The 27,745-nt window shown below is 43.0% G+C and overlaps 1 long non-coding RNA gene across 1 annotated transcript; it reads right to left on the minus strand.

The window, feature by feature from the left end:
• Positions 1–525: 525 nt before the first annotated feature.
• On the minus strand, positions 526–27,535 carry LOC130357815 (uncharacterized). The gene is made up of 3 exons (XR_008889285.1): positions 27,403–27,535; positions 3,266–3,302; positions 526–893 (listed from the first exon to the last, which is right to left on the minus strand). It is a non-coding gene; the product is annotated as an uncharacterized LOC130357815 (long non-coding RNA).
• Positions 27,536–27,745: the final 210 nt, after the last annotated feature.

The raw sequence follows: 27,745 nt of genomic DNA on the forward strand, positions 1-27,745 counted from the left end.
CTGAATAAATACTTGATAGCATAAAACATTTGAACATTACTTCAACTTCTCTAAAGCTATGTATCAACCCTAAAACAAGTCGGTATAAAAACAGTAAATAGCAAATGGAGAAGGTCCAGTGCAGATTCTTTATAAAGGCAAATGTTTTACTTATTCAGATAAAAGTAATCACATAAATAGCAGGTAATAGGCTTATGTGCTTGATCCTTAGAGGAGCTTAGTCATAGGCAGCAATTAAACTAAAAAATGCATGCTAATACTAATACTGTGCAACAACCCCAGTGAAACGCATCCAAATGATTACTCACACATGTTACTTTTCTATAAATCTATTATATAAAAAACAAAAACAAAAAAGACAAACATAATATGCTCATTAAAACAGTTGATTCTGAATATGTGAACAATGGTCTACAACAAAAAGCCCCAGGAATAGCATGTCACTATCATATGAACCTTGTTCTAAGTAGGCAGCATATAAACATATTTCCCTTTCTATGAAGTAGTAAGTACACATTTTTTTTTTTTATTCAGAAATCAATCAACAGACTTCAATCAAAATTGTAGAGGATATAGAACAATAAATTTTGCATTCTAAAACATTATTTGCCCTGATTTACTAAGAGAGGATTGTAGGTTTCTTTTTGAGTTTTTTTCCTGACAGGTGTTTTTCAATGGTTTTTCCTAATTCGGTGCTTTTCCCTATGTTTCTCTTTTTTTGCAACTGCTCTGAGCTGTCCGGGTTTTTCAGAGCTCAAATCCCACATATTTTATGTGAGAACATTATCAAATATGTTAGTATTTTTCGAAAATGCAGAGGACACACTTTTTTTTCAGAAGAACCTCCTTCCCCCCCTTTCCCTAGCAGACACACTCCTTTTTTTCATGTTTTTCTAAGTAAAATGGAGAGTTGGTCAGATTATCATTAATGTTTTAAAATTTTTTAAATATATTGTAAAAGAAATAAAACGTTTTGTTAATCAAGTTTTTAAGTAACAATATGACAATTGTCTTCAAATCTTATTGAGAATCATGTAACTGAACAAATACAAAATTGGTATACATATAATATCATATAACAAGAAATCTGCAATAAAGTAACTAAATATTTGTTGATGTATTTTTAACTGCTGAGCAAAGGGAATACACAGAAAACCAATTACTGAAAAAGATGTTATCACCTTTTGTGTCCCTTAGCTGTAATCCACAATAATTTAGTGGGTCATTGGATGTACCTATTAAAACATTTCATCTGAACGTAGTCTAAAAAGTCAACTCATACTCAACAATTAGCCATTTTTTCTTAAAAACATTATGTATTTATAAACAAGATTAGAAAACCAAACTACCCCATTTCTAAAAAAAAATAAAAAAAATAAAAAGGATATAGAAAACAAAATACAAGTAAACGTACATAAATCCCCAATGACTGGCAAGGGACTTGATATTACAACACCTACTGTCACACAATATTTCTATAACTGTATTATATAACATATAACTTTTATTATATAACTATTATATTATTATAACTATTATATTATATTATTATAACTATTATAACTATTATATTATTATATAACTATTATATAACTTTACCCTATAGACTATGGTTTACCAGTTAAAAGTATACGAGTACATCACAAATACTTGTCTATCACCAATTTTCCATTAGCGGCACTGTCTCAAGATGCAACATAGAAACACACCAAATGAACAAAAGAGTATATGCTATATTGAGAAAACACAGTATAGAGGTAGAATAGACCTTGGAATACTTACATTGTACATTTTAAACATTGTGTTTATAAAAAATGTATTCATATTTACAATAAACTGCTTAAATATAGTCATTAAAACATATTCCAATGTGTCACCTGAGAGCTATTTAGGAAGTAGACTGCACCAGCCTGTATTTCTGTTGCATACAAAGACCACTGGACTAAGCTCTCTTGATGTGGTTTTGTGTATAAACAGTATTAAAGCAAATTATCTCACATACCTAAGTACACCTCTCACATTTTTGTAAATGTTTTATTATATCTATTCATGTGACAACACTGAAGAAATGACACATGAAGAAATGGTGAGTGCATAGCCTGTATAACAGTCGTTACTTTTGCTGTCCACTTAAAATAACTCAACACACAGCCAATAATGTCTAAACCTGGGCAACAAAAGTGAATAAACACCAAGTATAAATGTCCAATTTGGATGCAAAATGTCAATATTTTGTGTGACCACCATCATTTTCCAGTACTGCTTAAGCTTCTTGGGCATGGAGTTCACCAGAGTTTCAAAGGTTGCCATTGGAGTCCTCTTCCTGGTGGTTGTTGACCTTGATCTCTCCCACCTTCCATCTCAGGATGCCCAACAGAGGCTCAATAGGGTTAATGTCTTGAGACATGCTTGGCCAGTCTGTAACCTTTACCCTCAACTTTAGCAAAGCAGTGGTCATCTTGAATGTGTGTGGGGTTGCTATCATATTTAAATATTGCCCTGCAGCCCGGTCTCCAAAGGAAAGGGATCATGCTCTGCTTCAGTATGTCACAGTACATGAGGCCAGTTGTAGTTCCCTCAATGAACTATGGCTCCCTAGTATCAGCAGAACTCGTGCAGCCATGACACCGCCACCACCATGCTTGACTGTAGGAAAGACACAAATGTCTCTGTACTCCTCACTTAGTTGTTGCTACACATGCTTGACACTATTTGAATCAAATATGTTTATCTTGGTCTCATTAAACCATAGGACATAAGGCAATCTTCTGAGAATCTTGGTGATATTTATCAGTTTATTGCCATTAGGTGCCATATTGAACTTCCAGTGACCAGTATTAGAGAGTATGAGAGCAATTACACTAATTGTAAGACACCTACTCCCATTCACAACTGAAACCTTGTAACACTTATGAGTCACATGACATTGGGAAGAAAAAATGGCTGATTGGGCCCAATTTGGACATTTCCACTTTCACATGTATACTAACTATTGTTACCAAGATTTAGACATAAATGTCTGTGTGTTAAGTTATACAGGCTGTACTTTCACTACTTTACATTGCAGCAGACTGTCATTTCTTTCAGTGTTGTAAAATATTTATAAAAATGTGAGAGGTTTAGATACATAGGAAAGTCACAGTTTGCAATATAGCTGCCATTATTTGCTTCTTTACCAGCTGTAAAGTTGTACAATCTAATTTTGCTAGATCTGAACATGTATAAAATTTCTTATCATTAGATAAGAGATTAGACAGATACTTACAATTTTGTGGTGCTGGATGCAGCAAGTATAATCTAGCCTGCAAGAAAAATAAAAACGAAAACAAATAAATAAACATTAACCTATAGAAATACAAAGAAAAATAAGTAAAAAAAAAGTTACATATGTATATGTATGCATCTGTATTTATAATGGATTAAAGCTACCACCATTTTTTCACTTATTTTGTGTGCTGCAGCCGCTTTTTGCCTTCTACATTGGGGACCAGGGACCAGGGTCCATTTGGTTGCTTGCACCAGAGATATTTTCTATAAGGTGTGCTACTTTTTGCTATATCTTCTTATATATATACATATATATATATATATATATATATATATATATATATATACACACACTGTCTATATATGGAGAACTCTAAAAACATGAGAGGTATCAGTGATGTTTTAATCAAAAGATCTTTTAATTTGAGAATCCTCTGTCGCAAGATCTGTGCTTGTTTTCGGGCTAAATGGTGTTGTGAGTCCACTATAACACTGCTAATTTCTTTTTATGAAATGCCTATTTCCTATTGGAGTTCCCTTCCTCCAATTACAAGTCCAAGGATGCCTTGTTTTTAAGTGTGAGGTCCTTTTTCTTCTTCCCACACATCTGCCGCCTTACTCATTGCAGTACAGCTGAAGCCCTGTGGAGAATGATATCCCTCCCCCATCCACCAGACGCTTCACCCATTAAAGCAGACAGGTTCCATTTGAACACTTGACTATTGATGTAATGTCTCTGGATGCACTGAAACCTGGGAAAACCTGAGACGACACTCATTTTGTATGCTGTTAAAAGTAAACATCTGGGCAAAAATCACATAGGTACAGATCAAACACAGGTACAGACACTACTAATTTTACAGCCCCTTTAGCATATTCAAATAAAATATAATTATCAGAAAGTATGATTTTTGGGCTGTGTTCAGAAATTTCTGTTACCATAAATCACCACATTTTACCAATATGTTGTGGGAACATGTCACCATGAAAATGTAATCCAGTCTGCAGGCATCATCTTATAGAGCAGAAGGTACTTAGCAGATTGATATACAATTTTGTGGTGAAGGTTAAGAATAAATTGCAATTAATTCATGTAAATGTCTGCTAATTCTGGGATAAGTAGTCATGTGGGCGGTCCTACTCAGTGATTGACAGCTAACTTGTATATATGCAGTACTGAGTGGAACCACCCACATGACTAGTTAGCCAACAAAAACAGACATATACATGAATTAATGACGAGTTAACTAAGGGAATAAATTATAAAGAAGGCACACCAGTTTACTGAAGTTACAAAGTGGCAAATTTTGAACTCAACCCTGTTTTCCACAAAATGTTTTAACTTTTTACCACTTCATGTCACGCTTGGCACAAGCTTAGCAACAAGGACTTAGCGTAAAGGGACTTAACCGCTTGGGGACCGAGCCCATGTTGACCCTAAGGACGAGAGAATTTTTTGCAATTCTGACCACTGTCACTTTAAACCTTAATAACTCTGGGATGCTTGTACTACTGAATTTGATTCAGAGATAGTTTTTTCGTGACATATTCTACTTTATGTTAGTAGTAAATTTTCATTGATACTTGCATCATTTCTTGGTGAAAAATTCCCAAATTTCATCAAAAATTTGAACATTTTGCATTTTTATAACTTTGAAGCTCTCTGCTTGTAAGGAAAATAGACATACCAAATAAATGATATATTGATTCACATATACAATATGTTTACTTTATGTTGGCATCATAGAGTTGACATGTTTTTACTTTTTGAAGACATCAGAGGGCTTCAAAGCTCAGCAGCAATTTTTCCATTTTTCAAGTAAATTTCAAAATCTGAATTTGAGGGTCTTTATGTTAGAAATACCCTATGATGGACCCCATTATGAAAACTGCACCCCTCAACGTATTCAAAATGGCATTCAGAAAGTTTGTTAACCCTTTAGGTGTTTCACAGGAATAGCAGCAAAGTGGAGGCAAAAAGTCAAAATCTTCATTTTTTACACTAACATGTTCTTGTAGACCCATATTTTCTTATTTTTACAAGGGGTAAAAGGAGAAAAATCCCCCCAAAATGTGTAACCCAATTTCTCTTAAGTAAGAAAATAACTCATATGTGGATGTAAAGTGCTCTGTGGGTGCAATAGTGGGCTCAGAAGAGAAGGAGTGAGAATGGGATTTTGGAGAGCGAATTTTGCTGAAATGGTTTTTGGGGGCATGTTGCATATAGGAAGCCCCTACGGTGCCAGAACAGCGAAAAAACACCCCACATGGCATACTATTTGGGAAACTACACCCAAACTCACAGATGTTTGACGGATTTTCAATAAAGTTGGACGTGAAAATGAAAAATTTTATTTTTTTCACTAAAATGCTGATGTTACCCCAAATTTTTCATTTTCACAAGGGGTAATAGGTGAAAATGTCCCCAAAATTTGAAAGATTAAGAAATAAAGTTCTCTCAGCTCATCTCCTCCACGGTCTGCAAGGACTCGAGCCCGGCCAGGCTTGGTACTTGTGAGTAAATAAAGAAAGGTAGTCCAGCAGTCCCTTAAAAACGTAGATCCTTTATTGAACTTGTTATTTAAAAATACAGAGCACACACCGTGCACCTTCACTTGGTCAGCAAACTACTCCTATGGACGCGTTTCGAACGCATGCACGTTCTTGATCACCACACCACCTGTGTGTTCCTCACCTCTTAAATGCTGAGTTCAAGAGGGAGGAGCACTTACTTCAAGAAGGCTTATATAAACACCCTTAGTGTACCTTAAAACTTCTTACAAGAACAGGTTATATTTAAAACTTACTATTGCATGAAAAAAGTCTTTATTGTCTGTTTCCGCTCGGTTTGTTTGTGAATCAAACTGTTGAGTTGCATGTATTCTACACCGACAGCGGAATCAGCAATAAACGCATAATGTGTACTGGTTCTGAGAAATCATTGCGATGACATTCTTGAAAGTTCCACATTAGATGTTAAAGAAATTAATAATCAAGACAGTGCTGTAGACACATTAACTACTGGAACATAAAATGGCAACTTCAAGTATGTTCAATGGGAAATATTTTCAGTAATGTAACATTAATTCCTTCCGTATGTTCAAACCGTGCGGTATTCTGGTAATCTTTAATGGACGTGAAGTGCATCCCACATTTAGGCTACAAGCAGCACATTCAATTGCATATACAACATTTGTCACATTGCAATTTATGTGCTGCTTAATGTCATATCTATGGTTTTCTGTACTATCAGCAAAATCTTTGCACACCTTGGCAATATCACATCATTTGCAACGATTTGCTCCACACTTAAAAAAACCTTTGTTTCTTAGCCACGTGTTCACACATTGAGTTTCTGAAATAACTAGGCTGGGGGATAAACTATCTTTTAAAGTACAAGCCTTTTTTGGCACCACTGCCACACCTGCCAAAATGTCATCCTCCTTTAGGAGGAAGCCACGTAATCATCCCAAAGTGACCTTCAGCTCTACAGAGGTAGATACAGATGATGCGGAAAGCACAGGCTCAAAAAGTTCAACGTCACAACCCAAAAGAAATACCTCTTATCAACACAAATCAAAAAACTGGAAGGACAAAAGAGGAAAAAAAAACAGAAGGGCCGGACGAAAACATAGAGGGAGAAACCGTGGAGCAAACGCTGCAGACCCGGAGCAGGGTGAAAAAAGCAGCATCCTAAATCTGTCATCAAAGGATTTAAGTCCAGAACACGTCGAAATATTAGCCCTTGGTTTTAATTTTGCACCAACCAATAAGTTTGATGTCTTTCACACTCTAACAGAAATAAATAAATTCGTCCGGAACTTAGCAGTCAAACTTCATTTTCACAATCCAGAAGAGGAACCAAACATGGTACAGGACCAACGAACCAGCAACTCATATTCCACACTAATGTTTTCAGAACAGTTGGCACTAAAGGCACTTGAGGATCTCAACATGGAAAACAAAGAGCAAACAAGGGACATTGAGAAAAACAAACATCCCAAAATTTTTATTTATATTGTATTGTATATTGTATTTTTATCCGGTACAGGCGAGAACAGAGGGAATGGACAAATTCCAAGAGGCCATAGAAAGAGAACTTACGGACTTACAAACAGAACTAAACACGAACAGTCATAAGCACAATAATTTAAGTAAAGCACACAGATTAGCTTTAAAAGACCTCCAAGAAGACAAATCGATTGTCATTCGAATGTCAGATAAGGGGGGTATGGTAACTGTTATGAACAAAAAGGATTACATAACACAAATACAAGAAATGCTATCTGATGATCAAACATATGGTAAATTAGGTGCAGATCCAACTGCCAAATTTACCAAGGAGTTAAACATCCTCCTAAGTGAGGGAGTAGCTTTAAATGTGCTTATTGAGAGAGAAAAAGAGTATCTTTTGGGTGATAGTCCTGTCATGCCTATCCTGTACACCTTACCTAAAACGCATAAGGGGGTGTTGCCACCCCCGATGCGCCCCATTGTGTCCAGCCGGGGGTCCTTGTTAGAGAGATTATCTCTTTGGCTGGACCAAATGCTTCAGCCACTTGTCCGCCGTGTACCGGGGTACCTGCAAGACTCCAGAGATGTATTGCATATTTGAGTGATTTGCAGTGGCAGTCTGGGTGGTGTTGGCTCACCTGTGACGTTGTATCGTTATATACTTGCATACCCTGGCCGGTAGCCATGAGAGCCTTAGAACACCACCTAGATTGTCACAGCAACTACACAAGTGATTTATGTGAATTTATTAAACAGGTCACATGGTTTTTAATGTCACATCATTTTTTCAGTTTTGACAGTCAATTTTACATTCAGAGCAGTGGGGTGTCAATGGGGGCGAGACATTCCCCCTCATTGGCTAACCTCACAATGTCCTACTGGGAAGAAATCACTATCTTCTCTAGTCACAATCCTTTTGCCACCCATGTACAGTGGTATGGAAGATTCATAGATGACCTTCTCCTTATTTGGAGAGGAGATATGTCTTCCATTCCACTGTACATGGAATATTTGAACGACAACCAGTTCAATCTAAGGTTCACACAGCAAGTTGATTTAGTCACAGTTAATTTTCTGGATTTACAGCTCACAGGTATACCAGGACAGACAATACATATACATAGTTCCACATATCGCAAACCCATATCAGGAAACACCATTTTACGGGCTAATAGCAACCATCCCATAAAAACCATAAGAGCCATTCCAGTTGGAGAACTTACTAGGTTGAAACGTAATTGTACATCACATTCCACATTCCTGGAAGAGGCAAAACAACTAAAGGACAGGCTCATAAAAAGGGGCTACAGTCACAAACAATTCAATAGAGCCATGAAAATTGGCCAAAACAAAAGCCGAGAAAATCTTGTGACAAATCAAAAGAAAACAACGTGCAATACAAAGCATAACAGAACACAAAGACCAGTACTTGCAATCACATACAATTCAGACTTCAAAAACATCCGTGGTTTAATTTACAAAAATTTGTACCTCCTAAAGGAGGATGAAATTTTGGCAGGTCTTTCTGCAAATGGAGTGGCAGTGGTGCCAAAAAAGGCTTGTACTTTAAAAGATAGTTTATCCCCCAGCCTAGTTATTTCAGAAACTCAATGTGTGAACACGTGGCTAAGAAACAAAGGTTTTTTTAAGTGTGGAGCAAATCGGTGCAAAATATGTGATGTTGCCAAGGTGTGCAAAGATTTTGCTGATAGTACAGAAAACCATAGATATGACATTAAGCAGTACATAAATTGCAATGCGACAAATGTCGTATATGCAATTGAATGTACTGCTTGTAGCCTAAAATATGTGGGATGCACTTCACGTCCATTAAAGATTAGGATCCACGAGCATTTATATGATGCGGTCAAAGTAAAAAGTAATAGAAACAAATCGGGTGCATCCATACATTTTGCACAGGCTCACAATGGAAACATAAAGAATTTTGTAGCATATGGCATTGAGAAAGTTAAGAAGCCCACAAGAGGTGGTGACATACAAAGAAAATTGTTCAACCGTGAAGCCTTCTGGCAGTACACTCTGCGCACCAGAATACCGCACGGTTTGAACATATGGAAGGAACTAATGTTACATTACTGAAAATATTTCCCATTGAACATACTTGAAGCTGCCATTTTATGTTCCAGTAGTTAATGTGTCTACAACACTGTCTTGATTATTAATTTCTTTAACATCTAATGTGGAACTTTCAAGAATGTAATCGCAATGATTTCTCAGAACCAGTACACATTATGTGTTTATTGCTGATTCCGCTGTCGGTGTAGAATACATGCAACCCAACAGTTTGATTCACAAACAAACCGAGCGGAAACAGACAATAAAGACTTTATTCATGCAATAGTAAGTTTTAAATATAACCTGTTCTTGTAAGAAGTTTTAAGGTACACGAAGGGTGTTTATATAAGTCTTCTTGAAGTAAGTGCTCCTCCCTCTTGAACTCAGCATTTAAGAGGTGAGGAACACACAGGTGGTGTGGCAATCAAGAACGAGCATGCGTTCGAAACGCGTCCATAGGAGTAGTTTGCTGACCAGGTGAAGGTGCATGGTGTGTGCTCTGTATTTTTAAAGAACAAGTTCAATAAAGGATCTATGTTTTTAAGGGACTGCTGGACTACCTTTCTTCATTTACTCCCAAAATTTGAAACCCCATTTCTCTCGAGTTAGGAAATACCTCATATGTGGATGTAAAGTGATTTGCGGGGGCACTGGAGGGCTCACAAGGGAAGGAGCAACATTGGGCTTTTGGAAAGCGAATTTTGGTGAAATGGTTTTTTGGGGGACATGTCACATGTAGGAAGCCACCATGGTGCCAGAACAACAAAAAACACCCCACATGGCACACTATTTGGGATACTACCCCCTCAAGGAACATAACAAGGGGTGCAGTGAGCATTTACACCCCCACTGGCATTTGACAGATCTTTGTAACAGTGGGCTGTGCAAATGAAAAATTATATTCTTCATTTTCATGGACCACTGTTTTAAAAATCTGTTGGGGTGTAAATACTCACTGTATCCCTTGTTAGCCACCCTGTGCAAATCACCAGTTTAGGCCTCAAATGTACATGGAGCTCTCTCACTCCTGAGCCTTGTTGTGCGCCCGAAGAGCATTTTACGTCTACATATGGGGTATTTCCCTACTTGGGAGAAATTGTGTTACAAATTTTGGGGGTCTTTTTTCCTTTTACCTTTTATGAAAATGAAAAGAATGGGAAAACACCAGCATGTTAGAGTAAAAAAAAAAAAAAATTTTTACACTACCATGCTTCTGTACCCAACTTTACCTTTTCATAAGGAGCAAAAAGAGAAAAAGCCCTCCCAAAATTTGTAGCGCAATTTCTCCAGAGTACGGAGATACCCCATATGTGGTCCTACACTGTTGCCTTGAAATACGACAGGGCTCTAAAATGAGAGAGCGCCAAGCGCATTTGAGGCCTAAATTAGGGATTTTCATAGGGGTGTACCCGGATGAAAGCGTTACACTTGCCTCCTCCACCAAAAATACTGTACGCCAGTTTTCCCCTAACAGGGTGCCTCCAGCTGTTGCAAAACTCCCAACATGCATGGACAGTAATGGCTGTCTGGCAATACTGGGAGTTGTTATTTTGCAACAGCTGGAGGCTCCATTCTGAAAAAAACTGGCGTACAAGATGTTTTTTATTTTTATTGGGCGGGGGTGGCGACAGTGTAAGGGGGTAGTGTATATGTAGTGTTTTTACTCTTTATTTAGGGTTAGTGTAGTGAAGCGTAGTGTTTTTAGGGTACATTCACACCGGCAGAAATTTACAGTGAGTTTCCCGCAGCAGCAGAAAATTAGCCGCATCTCAAACTTGAAGCGGGAGACTTACTCTAAACCCGCCCGCATGAATATACCCTGTACATTCACGTGGGGGAGCAAAACTACATCTCCCAGCATGCAGACCATGCATGCTGGGAGTTGTAGTTATGCAACAGCTGGAGGCACACTGGTGGGGATTGGGAACCACTGAGTTAGGTAACAGACTACCGCAGTGTTTCTGCACCACTGTCTGTTTCCTAACTCAGTGTTTCCCAACCCATGTGCCTCTTGCTGTTGAAAAATTACAACTCCCAGCATGCATAGTCTGTCAGCGCGGTCTGTTTTGCAACAGCAGGAGGCACATAGGTTGGGAAACACTGAGTTAGGAAACAGAAAATGTTTCCCAACTAGTGCGCCTCCAGTTGTTGCAATACTATATCTCCCAGCATGCCCAGACAGCTGAAGGACATGTTGGAAGTTGTACTTATGCAACAACTGGAGAACAGTTTGGAGACCACTTCATAGTGGTCTCCAAACAGTGCCCTTCCAGATGTTGCAAGACTTTAACTCCAAGCATGCCCAGACTGCCCAGACATGCTTGGAGTTGTAGTTCGGCAACATCTGAAGGGCCAGATGTTACAGAACTACAGCTCCCAGCATGGGCATGCTGGACAGTCTGGGCATGCTGAAAGTTGTAGTTTTGCAACATCTGGAAGGACAGTGGTCTCAGAACTGTAGCCGTCCAGATGGTGCAAAACTGCAACTCCCAGCATGCCCAGACAGCCAAAAGCTGTCTGGGCATGCTGGAAGTTGAAGTTTTAAAACTCCCAGATACAGCAGTGAAGATCACTTTATGACGATCTTCACAGCTGTATCTAGGAAGCCGCCGCCTCCGCCGCCTCCACTTGCCTGCGCCTCCTGTCAGACAGCCCTTGGTCCTCAGTCGCCGCGTGAACCCAGGTAACCGGCGGTCCCCGCAACGGCCCCCGCACTCCGCCGCCATCTTCCCCTGCTCTCCCCCAACATCCAGGGGCTCTCCCCCGACATCCAACTTGCCGATTGTCTGCATCGGCCAATCGCAGGGGATAGGAGGAGGTGACAAACAGCCACCTCGCTCCTATCCTCTAGGATGATCGTGGCTGTCTCTGACAGCTCCGATCATCCCTGTTTTCCAGGCTATTGGGTCATCAGAGACCCGATCAGCTTGGAAAAGTTGCAAATCGCCGATCTGAATTGATCGGTGATTTGCGGTCTCAGGACCCCCCCCCCCCCCAGGCATTTGCACGGGATGCCTGCTGAATGATTTCAGCAGGCATCCTGTTCCGATCCCCGTCCGGCTAGCGGCGTAAGCACGCATACGCCCGTGGTCCCCAGCAGGTTAAAGGGGTACTCCTTCCTTAGACATCTTTTCCCCTATCCAGAAAATAGGGGATAAGATGTCTGATGATGGGGGTCCTGCCGCTGGAAACCTCTCCTGCAGCACCCCTGTTACCTGGTGCACGGAGCGAGCTTAGCAATATGACTGACGATGCAAGGGCTGGAGGATTGTGACATCACACCCCCTCATGCTGTCACGCCCCGCCCCTCAATAAAAGTCTATGGGAGGGGATGTGATGGCCATCACACCCCTGCCATAGGCTTCCATTGAGGGGCGAGGCGTGATGGCATGAGGGGGTGGGGCCGTGAAATTACGATCCTCTGGCCCCTTCATCGCCAGTCATCAGGCACGGAGCGAAGCTCGCTCCGTGCACCAGATGACAGGGGTGCAGCAGGAAAGATCGCTGGGGTTCCCAGCGACGGGACCCCCGCGATCAGACATCTTATCCCCTATCCTTTGGATAGGGGATAAGATGTCTATGGACAGAGTACCCCTTAAAGGAAAGATCGAAAACAGATCTTACTGTTATCAATTATGGATACCATATCAATTTCATGTCTTAGAGGTTCAATATGTTTTAGAAAAAACTACTTTAAATAATTCGAAGGGTTCTTTAAAAAAATATGAATTGTGTCAAAAAAAGTCAACAATTATTTCAAAAACAGCCAACTGTAACCATTTTTGAAGATAGAATGATTCTGTTTTAATTTTGAAAATAATTTTTTTTAGCACCAATTATAAGAAGTTTTACTTAAATCTCAAGGTGCTTTTATTATATTGTACAATATTTCCAATTACTTTAAGTTCAGGCTAAGAACTATAATTTGAATGCAATTATTAAAGTAATTCTACCCCTTTCCAGACCCTAAGAAACATGAGTAGTTAATTGCTTATTTCCTTTAATTGTGTACATTACTAGGCAATTATAATGCCAAATTTCCTTAATCTATGAACATTTTTCTCTAATTGGTAAGTTAAACTTTTGCAAGCTAATTAATTGCTTACACATAAATTAACTGGTAATTAGCAATTACATAAGTAAAAGCTACCTGATGTTCAGGAAATAGTTTTTTTTCCATTTCATTAATAGGGATACATCTCACCATCTGGAAAGACTATTTTCAGGCAGGTGTTACCTTCTGGTTAAATACTTTAAGACTAAATGCTTTAGAGAAGGTGAGCTAAATCTTTAATCTTAATTGTATATGACTATTATAAAAAATGTTACTTGACACATCTGCCAAGTTTACATGTATCATCCCACTGGACATATATATTTCACATTAAACTAAGTGTAACAAATGTGCTTTCAAGTTACCTGTGCAATTTATTTGTTAATCCGGTTTCAAGAGATCCAAAATATCAAATGTAATTTGCTTGCTTATATTAATTTTGTCCTCCATTGCTCTATGAAAAAGTTATTATTTTAAGGCATCCAAGTAAAGCTTCTTTCACTAACACAGGCAAGATAATAATCAGTTGTAATTCTTTGTAGGACATAGCATTGCATTCTTGGAAGCATATCTTTGGATCTTTTTGCCTCTGACGTTTTTCACTAAGTCAGCATAATGCAATGTAAGTGATGTGAATGTAAGTAATATTCATTCATTTCTTGGTTTTTCACTTCTATTTTGCAACACTTTCATAGGACTATTTTTTTTTTTATTGCAATATTTTGCTAAGAATTAACACAGAAAAAGGAAAGGAAAAAATGTATCAAATGCAATTAAAATGGGAGAATTGTATGTATAACAAGAAGGAAATCAAGGAACGACAAAAAGGTGATATCAATGGATCTGCATCCTACAGTAGGTAAGGACAATCATAGAGAACAATGGTAGGTCAAAAAATGAATATACACGTGTAAGGGATGAGAAAATTGAATCTGATGAATCCAAATTTGTTACAAATGTCAGTGGCGTGGGAGGTGGTGTTGCAAGTGTTCAGGCTCCACAAGCAGACACTATTGAGGAACCTGAGGAGGAAGCCGATCGCATTTGGGAGCCTGTTACAGAAGGGGCTTCATTATCATCAGGAGAAGAGGGTTGCAGGTTGCCCATGAGGCAGCAGCTGAGCCAGCAAGATGGTAACATGGTTGGCAGTCAGCAAGGTGGCCGAAGTGGAAAGTCTGGAGACAAACGTGCCCGGGGGAGACCACCTGCTTTGCGGCAGCCTACCTTCCCGAGAGGTAGTGAAACGGGTACCTCGAGTCGGCAGCAGTAGCAGTCAATGAGTGCGGACTGTTGGTGGGAAAATCAGCTACTCCGCGGAGCAGCAGTTTTTCATCAAGCATCCTGAGAAGGTTAATATGGCCACATGCAAGATGTGTTTGCACAAGGTGAAGCGTGGCCAGGGTCCCAATGTTGGCACCATGGCCCTGTGTCAACATATGCAGAGTCACCATAAAGCGGCCTGGGAGAACCGTGGCTCTGATGTGGTGGTCCAGCCTGCTGCATCACCCAGTTGCACGCCGCTCCCTGTTTCAGCCAGCCAAGGCTCCATCACCTCAGCTGAAGGGAGCTGTGTGTTATACCCATCTTTTGTCGCTCCAGATGCTCCTTCTACTTTGAGTCAGTCATTCCATCAGCAATCCATCGGCTAAGCCATGTCCAAGAGACAACAGTAGGCGCCCACTCATCCAACGGCGCAGAAGTTGAATGCACTCCTGTCCAAGCTGCTGGTGCTGCAGTCCCTCCCTTTTCAAATGGTGGACTCTGCACCTTTCAGAAAACTGATGGCTTTTGCCGAGCTGAGGTAGGTGGAGAATCCGAAGTCATCATTTCTTTGCAAAGAAGGCAGTACCAGTCCTGCACAATTTTGTGGGACAGAAGTTGGGCCAGTCCTTGAGCCTGTCGGTGTATACCAAAGTGCACGGCAGTGCCGATGTGTAGAGCTGTAACTACGGTCAAGGACAATACATGTCCTTTAAGGCTCACTGGGTGAACGTGTTTCCTGCACAGCCACAACAGCAACTTGGAAAGGTCTCGCTGTTTCCGCCTCCACGCTCTCAAGCTGTTGGTCCTGTGACAGTGTGCGACTCCGCCTCCTCATCCTCCACAGTGTCCTAAGCCTTCACTGTACAGACAAGTCTCAGCTCCGTGCACCTCCAGCATACCATGTGTGCAGGGCACGGCGGTTCAATATACTAGAGACCAATATATATGGCGGGTACGCACAACAATATAAACCTATAGATCACCTAAGTGATCCAAAAATACCCTATTTCCTACATATAACGCTAAATCTTTATTATTATAATTCACACAAAAATAAAAGATTAAAACTCCAGTGTTCACCACTCCATTATAACTAACTGTATGTTAGTATGGTGCCTATCTGGCCACCTAATACTGTTATCTGTATACCCCATATGCACCTGCAGTGTGCAATGCGGGATAGGAGTGTACACTGTGCTTCAAATCAATCCTCAGCTCCCCACGACATGTTTCACCGCTAAACGCAGCTTTGTCAAGAGGACAATGGGCACTGGGCACGGCGGTGTCACCCTGTTTTCACATAGTTTGCCTTGGCGAAGTCATTCATAAGGAAATCGATTCATGGCTTACTCCACGAAAACTGGAAATGGGAACCATGGTGACCGACAATGGGAAGAACATCTTGTCTGTGCTGTGACAAGGAAGCCTGAGCCATGCGCCCTGCATGCCACATGTGTTCAATCTGGTTGACGAGCGGTTCCTGAAGTGTTCCCCCAATCTGCAAGACATCCTAACAATGGGAAAAAAACTTTGCATGCACTTCAGCCACTCGTACACCGCAAAGCACACCCTCCTTGAGCTGCATGCTCAGAATGGCATCCTCCAACATAGTCTGATTTGCGACTATACAAACAGAGAAAAGCCATCACCGATGATTACTTCAATGTCAACCAGTGTCAACTCATATATGATATTACTGCAAAAAAAAAAAAAGAACATTAGGATGGATAAAGGTCAAATCAATCATACATTCTTTGAACCTGGGATTCCCAGGGTCATAAAAAAATACTTTATTGAATCCCCACCCCTTAAATTTAACTTTTATTGTTTTATTATTAATAATAATATTGAGTGAATATAGTATTGTAGTGAGTTGCAGACTATTAAAATCACTGATCTTGATGTGTATTATTAGGCTTTTATCATGTGATTACAGTGGTGACACTTTTTTTGTTATTAAGCTTGGTCTTTTTTCTTTGTTAGTTTTGTAATTGATGGTTCGGGACCTATTTTTTGGATCCCTTTTAAGCTATATACATTAAAAGTTAAGTGTTACTGTTTTTTCGGTGATATTAAAAGTATGTAAGAACTGCGCTCTTAGCTCTCTCTGGTAGTGTGAGTTGCAAATCCCCCTCAGCTGGTGAAACAGGTTGCCTTTAAGGCCAACAAAAGGTGGCCTGGATTGTGGGGAATGACCCCCACCCTGCACTTGGTCATTCCCAGTAAGAGCTGTCCCGCATTGGCCATCCAGCCATACTATGGCCATAGTGTCAGTCTGCATCACAGCACAGACACTGAATGAATACCGGCTCTTACTTTACCTAAGCCAAGAGCCTTGGTGACACATATCGCCCATCCACCAGGATACCTTTCACCTTCTCACAGTGTACACAAGTAAATATTGAGGATATGCAATATGTAAAATGTATTTTTTTTTCCAAAGTCAAAATTTATTGAAAAGGTTTTTCAAATATGTATACATCTAGTAATACAAAGACAGAGATCTAGTAAGACAGAGATCCAAAACAACGTAAAGTGTGTGTGTGTGGGGGGGTTAGAATTCCCCAATAGCATAATTTTGTACTGTATCCCCAAGCACAACTATCGCGAATGTGGAGGTTCGAGCATTGAGGTCTAAGAAGAGAACGGAAATAAGTCGTGGCACACGAGAGAGGGAGTGAGGGGATTCACTGGGATAAGTGTAAATTAAGAAAGTCCCGGGAGTTAAGGAAGGTAGCCCACGGGTGCCACGTTGCTAGGTATCGAGATTGTTGATTTTATGTGTCGGCTGTTAGTTCCTCCATTCTGTGGATGTAAAACACTTCCTACAACCAGTTCGTGATGGAGGGTGGAGTGTTTACCTGCCCAGATAAAGTCCTTCTGGAGGGAAGAGACTTCTCCAAAAAAAGAGCGAGGCATACGGAGAAGAGGTATAGTAATTGGGGAAGAATATTCATTTTGAAGATATTGACTCTTCCCAGCCAGGAGAAGTCTTTTCTCTCCCACCTAGCTAGATCTTGTTTCAGTGCATGTAGTAGGGGCGGGAAGTTAAGGCGGTACGTGTCCGACAATTTAGAGGGAACTTGTATACCCAGATAGGTAAGTGAGGAGGCTTGCCAATTAAAGGGGTAGGAAGAGCGGAGATGGGTTACTATGGACGTCGGGAGGGAGATGTTAAGGGCCTCGCATTTGGAAGGATTCAGTTAGTAGTTGCTATAGTAGGAGTATTGTCAAATTGTTTGTAGGAGGGAGGGGAGAGAGGTGAGCGGTGAAGACAGATATAGCAGTAGGTCGTCCGCGAAAGCTGCACATTTGCTATGGCGCGTCCCCAGGGATACACCCCTGATGTCAGGTTGCTGTCTGATAGCTGTCAGCAAGTGCTCCATGCAGAGTACGAACAAGAGAGGAGATAAGGGGCATCCCTGGCGGGTACCATTGTGACTATCCAAGGGGCGGGACAAACGACATTTGACTCTAATTTGGGCCTGTGGTCTACAATATAAAGCCATTATTCTAGATATCATTCCCCTACCTAACCCTATCTGTGATAGTGTAGCAGAGAGGAATCCCCAGTCCACCTGGTCAAAAGCCTTTTCGGCATCTAGTGAGAGGAGAAACATCGGAGTATTAGTCCTGTGAGCATGATGTATCAGGGAAAAAGTGTGCAGGGTGTTGTCTCTCGCCTCTCTATTTGGTATAAAACCTACTTTGTCCTAGTGGACTAGGGAGCCCATGTGTGGGGAGAGTCTGTTGGCTAGGAGTTTAGCAAATAGTTTTGTGTCCGTATTGATGAGAGATATAGGGTGATAGCTAGAACATAGTAATGGGTCCTTACCCTCCTTTGGTATGCCGGTCACAAATGCCCGCAGGAAGGAGGGGGAGGGTGGCGAGTCCACGGATATGCAATTGAAGGCGGCCAAGAGCACCCGGAAAGGTCAGTTCGGAGTAGTTTATAAAATTTGGCCATGTAACCATCAGGCCCAGGACTCTTGCCAGGGGGCATGGTTGAGATGGCCGCCTCCAATTCCTCAGGCGTGAATGGGGATTCCAAGGATTGTATGGTGGATTGGTCTAGACTCGGTAGGGCTGTATTAGCTATGTATTGGGGCAGTGAGACAGATGAAGAGTCGGCCGGGGAAGAGGTTTGAGGGCGCTGTTGGTTGTATAGGGAGACATACTAATGCCTAAAGGCTTCTAGAATATCTGGTGTCAGGGTGCACAATGTACCCGTTTTGGACTTGACAGAGGATACGAATAAAGAGGAATTCTTGTTCTTGAGAGCTGAGGCCAGGAGTCTGTCAGATTTATTGCTCTATTCATAGAAATGTGGCCCGTTACCTGTCTATAATGTCTGTGTTGTGAGGAGAGGTGTTCAAGAATTTCACTGCGTGTGTGGATGAGTTCACGCATCACTGAGTCTAGTTGGGACTGTTTATGTTGCGATTCTAAGGCCTGTAATGTGCGGTAAAGGTTGGAGAGTCTTGCTGACGCCTCTCTCTTCAGTCGAGAACCGTGCTTGATCAATACACCACTAAGGACACATTTCAGTGCCTCCCATTTCGTCAATGGAGGGGAGTCATCAGAAGTATGATCTCCTATAAAGTTCTGGATGGAAGACTTGAGTTCTTGAAGGCACAATTGATTTCTGAGTAAAGACTCATTGAGCCTCCAATTGGATAGGGGTCTTGACAGAGAGGGAAGCGCCAGCGTGCAGGTGACTGGAGCGTGATCAGAAAGTATTCTTAGGCTTATTGATGTTGAGGTGACAGCTGGCAACAGGTGATGGGGGCAAAATATGTAGTCTATTCGACTATAAGTGTGACATGGAAAGGAGTAGAATGAGTAATCTTTTGTATGCGGGTGGTAGGATCTCCACGTATCACTGAGCTGCATAGAGTGTAACATCTTTCTGAGAGCCTTCAGCTTATTGTGGGATAGTAAGGCGGATGTGTCAAGTCTGGGAAACAGGGGAAGATTAAAGTCTCCACAGAGGAGGATCGGGCCAGTGGCAAAGGCTGTTAATGTCTTCAGGGTCCGCATTAGGAAGGAGATTTGGTTTCTATTAGGGGCATATATGGATGCGATGGTAAGGGGGTGATTGGAGATTTCACAGTTGACAAAAACAAATCTAGCTTGTGGGTCTGGGACTGAAGAGAGTAATTTGATGGGCAGGGATTTGTGGAAGGCGAGGGAAACCCCCTTGGATATCTGGAGTTAGGGTTGGTACTGTGGACCAAGGAGGCATAGTACTTGGCAGGGATGTTGGGGACATGTCCTGTCTTGAAATGTGTTTCTTGAAGGGCCACTATGTGTGTTTTTTTTTTTTTTTTTGTGAAAAGTATAGAGTAGCTGTGCTCGCTTCTCCGGGGTATTGAAACCCTGAACATTCAGGGTGGTAAGCCTAATGTCAGCTGCCATGTTGATGTGTGGGGTATGTAAATCTCTCACCAGGCGCTTCACAGTGGTCCGGCGCATCCAGTCCGCAGGCTAGTAGAGGTGGAGGATGTACAGTCCTGGAAAACAAGCAGAAGGTAAGCAGAGTAGTGAGAAAGAGAGGGGTATATGAAGAGTCCGGAAAGGAGAAGGGCTTCCATAAGGGAATGGGAGCTAGGGGTCTAAGTAGAGGGACCTTAAGGGTCAGAGTGAGGATTGGGTCCAGCCCAATCACAGCACTAGTGGGGGTAAACGTGCAAGGGTCGTCCAGGAAGGACAATGCCATAGTAATGGTCTGAAGTGCAAAACAAAGCATTCAAACAAACAATAGGTCAAAGCTACAGGGCCTTGATATATGATAAGTTATTAGGTCCTCATAAAGAGGGCAGTTAAGAGTCGCCCTCAGCTTGATGGTCCTGAAAGAGAGGTCTGTATAAAAGTGTATGGCGGATCCGTTATAGGTCAGGTGGTTCAAGTTTCTTGCTTTGCGCATAATTTCCTCTTTCAGCAGGTAATGGTGAACTCGACAGATAACATCGCGTGGTTTTGCTGGATCAGGGTTTTTGGGTTTGAGGGCCCGTTGTTCCCTATCTAGCTCAATTTTGGAGTTGTTTTTTTTTTTGGATGAGTTCATTAAAAATCTTCAGTAGGGTGTCAGGTAGATTCTGCGGAAGGACTGACTCCGGGAGGCCTTTAATTCTTATGTTGTCCCTCCTGTTTCTGTTATCTAAATTGTCCAGGTGATCTAGCATGGAGGATTGATGTAGATACGTGTTATCATTCAGGGAATGTACTTGGGCAGTGGTGGAGGAGCAACATTCCTCTAAATCTTGCACTTGCACTTGTGCTTTAGTTGGGAGACATCTTCTTTTACTGGATGCAAGTCCTGGCGCATGCCTTTCGGAGGTCTGAGGATAAGGACAGTAGGTCATTTTTAGTTGGTGACAGGGCCAGCAACGCCTGAAACTCAGGAAAGTTTTTGTTGGTGTTGGTGTTGGTGTTGGTGGCCGCCTCAGGTGAAGGTAGAGAGGTACCCAGCAGTGTGACAGGTAGAGCAGGCGAGCGTTTTGAAACCCACGGGCGGCGATGAGACCTCCCTGATTCAGTCGGGGTATACTCAGATGAGGAGTAATCTTGTCTCGAGATACCCGAGGGGTTCAGTTTGCGAGGCATCTTGAATAAGGTTTTTTGGGCTGGCGGACTGGCTCCCACAGAATCCTGTGAGCCCTCTGCAGAGTCATATTCCATATCCACCGACCAGTCCATCACATCACGGGCCGGAGGGCCCTGGACTGGTGCAGAAGGTGGGGTGTTGGCGGACTGGGGTCCCCTTTGGCCAGAAGCAGAGCCGATGGGTGCAGGGTGCTGATGAGGAGGAGCTGGCTCCCTTTGCCTTTTCTCAGTAGGTGGTGGCAGTGTTGCCGTCACTGCAGAGGCATAAGAGGAAATTGCAGTAGGATTATGAGAAGGGGGTGCCAGCAAGGAGAGGAGCATGTAAGGATAGGTGGGAGCATCAGGGCCCAGCAATGGCGGCAAGGAGGGGCCTGCAGGGGCCATACATGTGGCTCTCTGTGGTAGAGTTGCTGGCTGGCTCTGCTGTATAGCTCGCTGGGTATCAGGTCCCATCAGTGAGGTCTGGGGAGGTGAGGGGGGGGGCAGTCATAGCTGAGGGCTGCGGTTCCTGGAAGTTACCGCTTTTGAGCTGTGGATCGGGAGGTAGTGACGGGGTTGCAGTTGTCCCTTCCTTCTCATACCTGCATCTCCTCTCTGTAGGGTTGAGTGATGGCAGTGAGGTGCCGCAGGCAGTGTCCGGTCCTGGAGCGGGATGTGTCTGTGACCTGGGTGTGCGGTCGGTCAGCGGCGGCTGTTGCAGCAGGTGAGGGGTCTCCATGGCGAGCTCTCCTGATGACATCACGGAGCCGGTCGGAAGAGAAGGACCTGGGCCCAGAGAAGATGGCTGCCATTCAGGAGTGGGCCGCGATGGTGGAGGTAAGGCGTGTGCGGCAGCGAAATAGATTGCAATGCTGCCCGGTTGTTCTCCGTGTGCAGGGGCTGTAGTTTTCTTAGACCTGTGGCTTCTCCTGCCTCCCATAGTAGAGGATTGTGCCCTAGATGCTGTCGGCCCTGCCGTAGCTCTCACGCCACGCTGTGCATCCTCGGCGAGCCAAGCCACGCCCCCGTAAAATGTAGATTTTAAATAAAAATGTATATTTTATCCTATGAATATTATTGAAAGTTATGTACCCACAATTTTTTTTAAATCAAACAATAGGCAAGGTGTGCAAAAAACACTATGTGCCACCTACATCACCAAGTATTGATGTGATGCAAAGACCTCTAAAAGGTGTAAGGGAACAACATATGATCCATTGTAACTGGTGGGGGTAAAAACTTCCCCTGTAAGGCTCTACTCTCACATTATTAATTCCGTTCTTGGCAAACACTGCCATTTCCCAGGGTTTTTAGGTGGAAATATGGAGATGTTGCTGTGTGGGGCCACACTTTTTAAGACGAGAAACATTTTCCCTGGAAAGGTGGAAGGGAACAATTGTCCATTGTAGCAGGTGGGGTAAAAAATTCCCCTGTAAGGCCCTACTCTTGACCTATTAATTCCCTTCTTGGCAAGTGTTACTTGCCCTAAAAAGGGCGGACCCACACAGGAAACTCTCCCGATTTTTTTACTAAAAACCCTGGAAAATGGCAGTGTTTGTGGGTGGAAATATGGAGAGGTTCCTGTGTGGGACTGCCCTTTTTAGGGCAAGTAACACTTGCCAAGAAGGGAATTAATAATGCGAGAGTAGGGCCTTACACCTTTCCACCTCCAGGAATGTCTGTAACTAGGGAGCAGCACCTTAAACAGATTTTGCACTATCCATATTTGTGAAGTGTTGGTGTGGCACCATGGTCAATCTACTCTGATGCATCAGGCATTGGTGGGTGGGAATCCTGGCTGATCCATGCCTGATTCATCTTCACAAAGGTCAGTCTCTCCACATTTTTCGTGGACAGACGAGTTCTTCTTGGGGTTAATATTGCCCCCGCTGCACTAAACATCAGCTTTGATGGCAAACTCTACTAGTTGTGGCCACAAATCAAGTTTGGCTGCCTAGAAGTCCAGTGGATCTTGACATGTTGGCATGGTCATGTCAAGGTATGCCACCACCTGCTGGTTCAGGTCCTGCTCCAAGTCTACTGCTGCTGATGAGTTGCTTCACTATGCGGGTGAAGAAAGCTACTCATCAGCGACTGTAGACACAGGCTGCTGCTGATGGAGCTTGTACTGCTTCTGCCACCCCCCCCCCCCCCCCCGTCCCCAGCAGCCATGGCAGTGGAAGGTGAGTGCAGAGGGCCCCTGAGTCACTGAGTCAGACCTGCGAGAGGATGGACGATGGCACAGATAGGCATTGGCCAACTGACTATGTAGGATGTCTCTGTAGTAGGTCAGTTTATCATCCCCCTCAGTGTAAAAATGGCCCCCATTTTGTGAAGGTAGCGAGGGTCCAATAAGGTGCAGAGTCAGAAGTCATCCGGCTGCCGAATGGTGACAATTCGGCGGTCACTACGCAAGCAAGTGAGCATGCATTGTGCCATTTGTGCAAGTAATTCGGAGGGACTCCCAGTCTCCATCTCCACTGCATACTGCCAGGGTGTGTCTGGGTCCTCTGTCTAGCATTCCTCATAATCCTCTAGCTCCTCTAGTTGCTCCTGTTCCTCCTCTCCTGTCAGATGACTAGATAAGCCTGTGAAACTTAAACTGTGCTCCTCTGTGCCCCTCCCCCTCCTTCTCCTCCTCCAGTTCAGCCCCCAAAGGGCTCATGTGGCCGTGAGATGTAGGTGCCATGTCTCCAGTGCCCTGACCAGCCATCATTTCCAACACGTGTTGTAGTAAATTAAGTAGTGGAATGACGTTGTTCATCCCATAATCTTGGCGACTGACTAATAATGTGGCTTCCTCAAAAGGCCTGAGCAAACGGCAGGTGTCACATATGAGCTGCTACTGGTTGACATTGAAGTTACACAGGGGAGTCCCCCTATCCGCTGGGATCATCAATAAATCAGTGATGGCTTTTCGCTGTAAGTATAGTTGGTCCAACATATGGAGGGTGGAGTTCCAATGTGTGGAAACGTCACAAATCAGACTATTTTGGGGGATACCGTTTTGATGCTGCAGCTCAAGGAGGGTGTGCTTTGCGGTGTACAAGTGGCTGAAGTGCACGCAAAGTTTCCTTCTCATTGTTAGGATGTCTTGCAGATGGGGAAGAACACATCAGGAACCGCTTGACAACCAGATTGAACACATGTGCCATGCAGGGCACATGTCTCAGGCTTTCTTGTCGCAGCGCAGACAAGATGTTCTTCCCATTGTCGGTCACCATGGTTTCCATTTCCAGTTTTCGTGGAGTAAGCCATGATTCGATTTCTTGATGAATGATTTTTAGCAGTTCCTCCCCTGTATAACTCCGTTTGCCAAGGCAAACCATGTGAAGAACAGGGTGACACCACCGTGCCCTGCACACATGGTATGCTGTAGGGGCACTGATACTTGTCCGTGCAGTGGAGGCTGAGGACATGGTGGAGGATGAGGAGGCGGATGTCTAATGGCCTGAAAGCATGGAGGCGGAAGTGGCGTTACCTGTTCTAGTTGCTGCTGTGTCTGTGCAGGAACCACATTCACCCAATGGACCATAAAGGACATGTATTGTGCCTGACCTTAGTTACAGCTCCACATGTCGGCGCTGCTGTGCACTTTGGTACACACCGACAGGCAAAAGGACTGGCCCACCTTCTGTTCCACAAAATTGTACAGGACTGGTACTGCCTTCTTTGCAAAGAAATGACGGCTTGGAACTCTTCACCTCGGCTTGGAACAAGCCATCAGTTCTCTGAAAGGTGCAGAGTCTACCACTTGAAGAGGGAGGGACTACATCACCAGCAACTTGGACAGGAGCATATTATGCTTCTGCGTCATTGGATGAGTGGGGGCATACTATTGTCTCTTGGACATGGCTTCACCGATGGATTGCTGGCTGAATGACTGACTTGAAGTAGGAGTAGCAGGAGCACCTGGACCAACAGAAGATGGGTATAACACACAGCTCCCTTCGTCTGAAGTGGTGGAGCCTTGGCTGGCTGAAACAGGCGCCGACTCCCGGGAAGGTAGGCTGCCGAGAAGCAGGTGGTCTACCCCGGGCACGTTTGTCTCCAGACTTTCCACTTCTGCCACCATGCTGACTGCCAACCATGCTACCACCTTGCTGGCTCAGCTGCTGCCTCACGGGCAACCTGCAACCCTCTTCTCCTGATGATGATGAAGCCACTTCTGCACCCGGCTCCCAAGTGCGATCGGCTTAATCATCAGCAAGTTGTGTCTGCACGTCACTGATGTCCTCCTCAGGTTCCTCAACAGTGTCTGCTTCAGGAGCCTGAACACTCGCAACACCACATCCCACACCACTCTCCTTATTACTACTTGCTCACCTAGTGGAGGAAGCGGGAGATATCTCCTCCACTTCTTGGCTAGACAGTAGCTGCTGACTTTCCTCTAGTTTATTGTCCTCACTAAATAGTGGAGCTTAACCCACAGCATAAGATACTTCTGTGGGGGAGGGAACAGCATAGGACCGAGGCAATGGGAGGACAGGGATGGCTCCCAAGCCATGCCAACTGATGCTTGTGTCTGAGGAACCCACTGACTGTTGACTGGAGGTGTCAGATATCACTTGTGATTAAGTGGATGACTGTGCTAACCAATTGATGATGGCAGATAGGTTGCTGGTCGAGATACAACCGCTAGCTGATACCGGGAGCTCAAGCCTCTTGCTGCGACTCCTGCTGCCACTCGCCCCTAGTCTGCTGCGACCTCTGCCTGATAAACTTTTGCCTCTACCTTTCTTCTGTGCACGTCCTGGCACTTCTCTGCCTGACATACTGAGTGTGTATATGAGGGGAGTACAATACGCTTCACTACGCTTAAAACAGTATTTGTCTACAACACCAGCAGTTGTGTACTTTTGGCTGACCTTTCACAGTATCTAGGCCCTTAAGACTTTAAAAGGAACAAAATAGTACAACACTTAGATGTACGTATGTGGTATGCACTTATGAGGGGAGGACAATGCGATCCAGTACGCTTAACCCCTTAAGGACCAATACAAAAAAAAAAACTGGACGCCCCTGAAAGACCAGGCCTGTTTTTTCAAATCGGGGATGTCTGTCTTTATTAGAGAATAACTCTGGTAACGTTTTGCCGATCACGATATTTATTTAATAAATGTATTTTTATTTAATTTTTTACACTTTTTTTTATACTTATTGCTGTTACACTTTAATTTATTTTATATTTTTTTCACTTTTTTTATGCTTTGGAATACTTAGTATTCCAAAGCATTGCAGTTATATGTTGCCTGCTAGTTTTACACTAGCAGGCAGCATATGAGGACGTGCCTTTGGCACGTCCTCACAGGCAATAACAGGGGCAGACCTGGGGGTCCTAGTAAAGACTACCGGCTGCCCAGGTATGAAGCAGCACCCCGTGATCGTTGTGGGGTGCTACAGGAGAGAGACAGAGGGAGCCCCCTCCCTCTGTCAAAACTCCTTACAGCTCGCGGTCGCTTCCGCGTTAAGCTGCAGGGACCGAAGTTTTCTTCTGTCCCAGCAGTAACGCAGGTCCCCGCCCACCGGGGATTACACACAGCACTCCACGATCGCACTGCGGGGTGCTGCAGGGGTAACAGAGGGAGCTCCCTCTGTCTTAACACTTACAGCCCGCGGTCACTTTAATTACTGCAAAACCTCCCAGACTTATCTGTAGTACATACTACAAACCAGTCTCAAAAAATAGTTTTCTCCGTTTTAACAGCTGCAACCTACCAAGATGGCTTCTAAATGTTCTTATGGGACAATATTGCAGGCTCAAAAGAAACTGCACTGTCGATTCACAATTTGAAGAAGAAACATTCACTTACAGAATAGTTCCTGGAGAAGGATTATCCTCAGAATGTCTTAGCCCAATCAATTGATAAAGTACATAAAATAGACAGATCATCCTTTTTTGTCCCTGACTCTGAGGAGCCAGTAACACAGAGCCAGGACCTCAAAATAGTTTTACATTTTAACAAAAATTATAAACAAATAGAAACTATCATAAAAAAGTACTGGCACTTTTTAAAGAAAGATATATTGATTGGACAGGATATTCCCATCAACCCACCAATTGTTTATACAAAACACCAAATCTGGGAATTATAGTCGCTCTCACAAAAAAAAAAAAAAAAATCCATTCTTCTTCCACTCACCTTCAACATGGCTACAGACGAAGAGATTCCACAGATGCGGCTCTTGTTCCAGCTGCAAAGTTACAGATTTACCTAGAAAAATAACCGAAATGTCATCTATGACAAACAATTGAATACATAAAATATCTGAATGTCTTAACTGTCACAGCAAAGGAGTCTTCTACATGAGTCAGTGTAAATTCAGTTAACAGTATTTAGGCCGCACTAAGAGGCAACTAAAAATACATATATATCAGAACATATATTCAATATTAAAAAGGAATTAAAACACATCCTTTATCCCTCCACTTTATGGAACATCATAACCAAAACCCTTTTCTTTGTAGCCATCCAGAGTGTCAAG

The sequence above is a fragment of the Hyla sarda genome, chromosome 1 (genome assembly GCF_029499605.1).
Source record: "Hyla sarda isolate aHylSar1 chromosome 1, aHylSar1.hap1, whole genome shotgun sequence".
Classification (NCBI taxonomy): Eukaryota; Metazoa; Chordata; class Amphibia; order Anura; family Hylidae; genus Hyla; species Hyla sarda.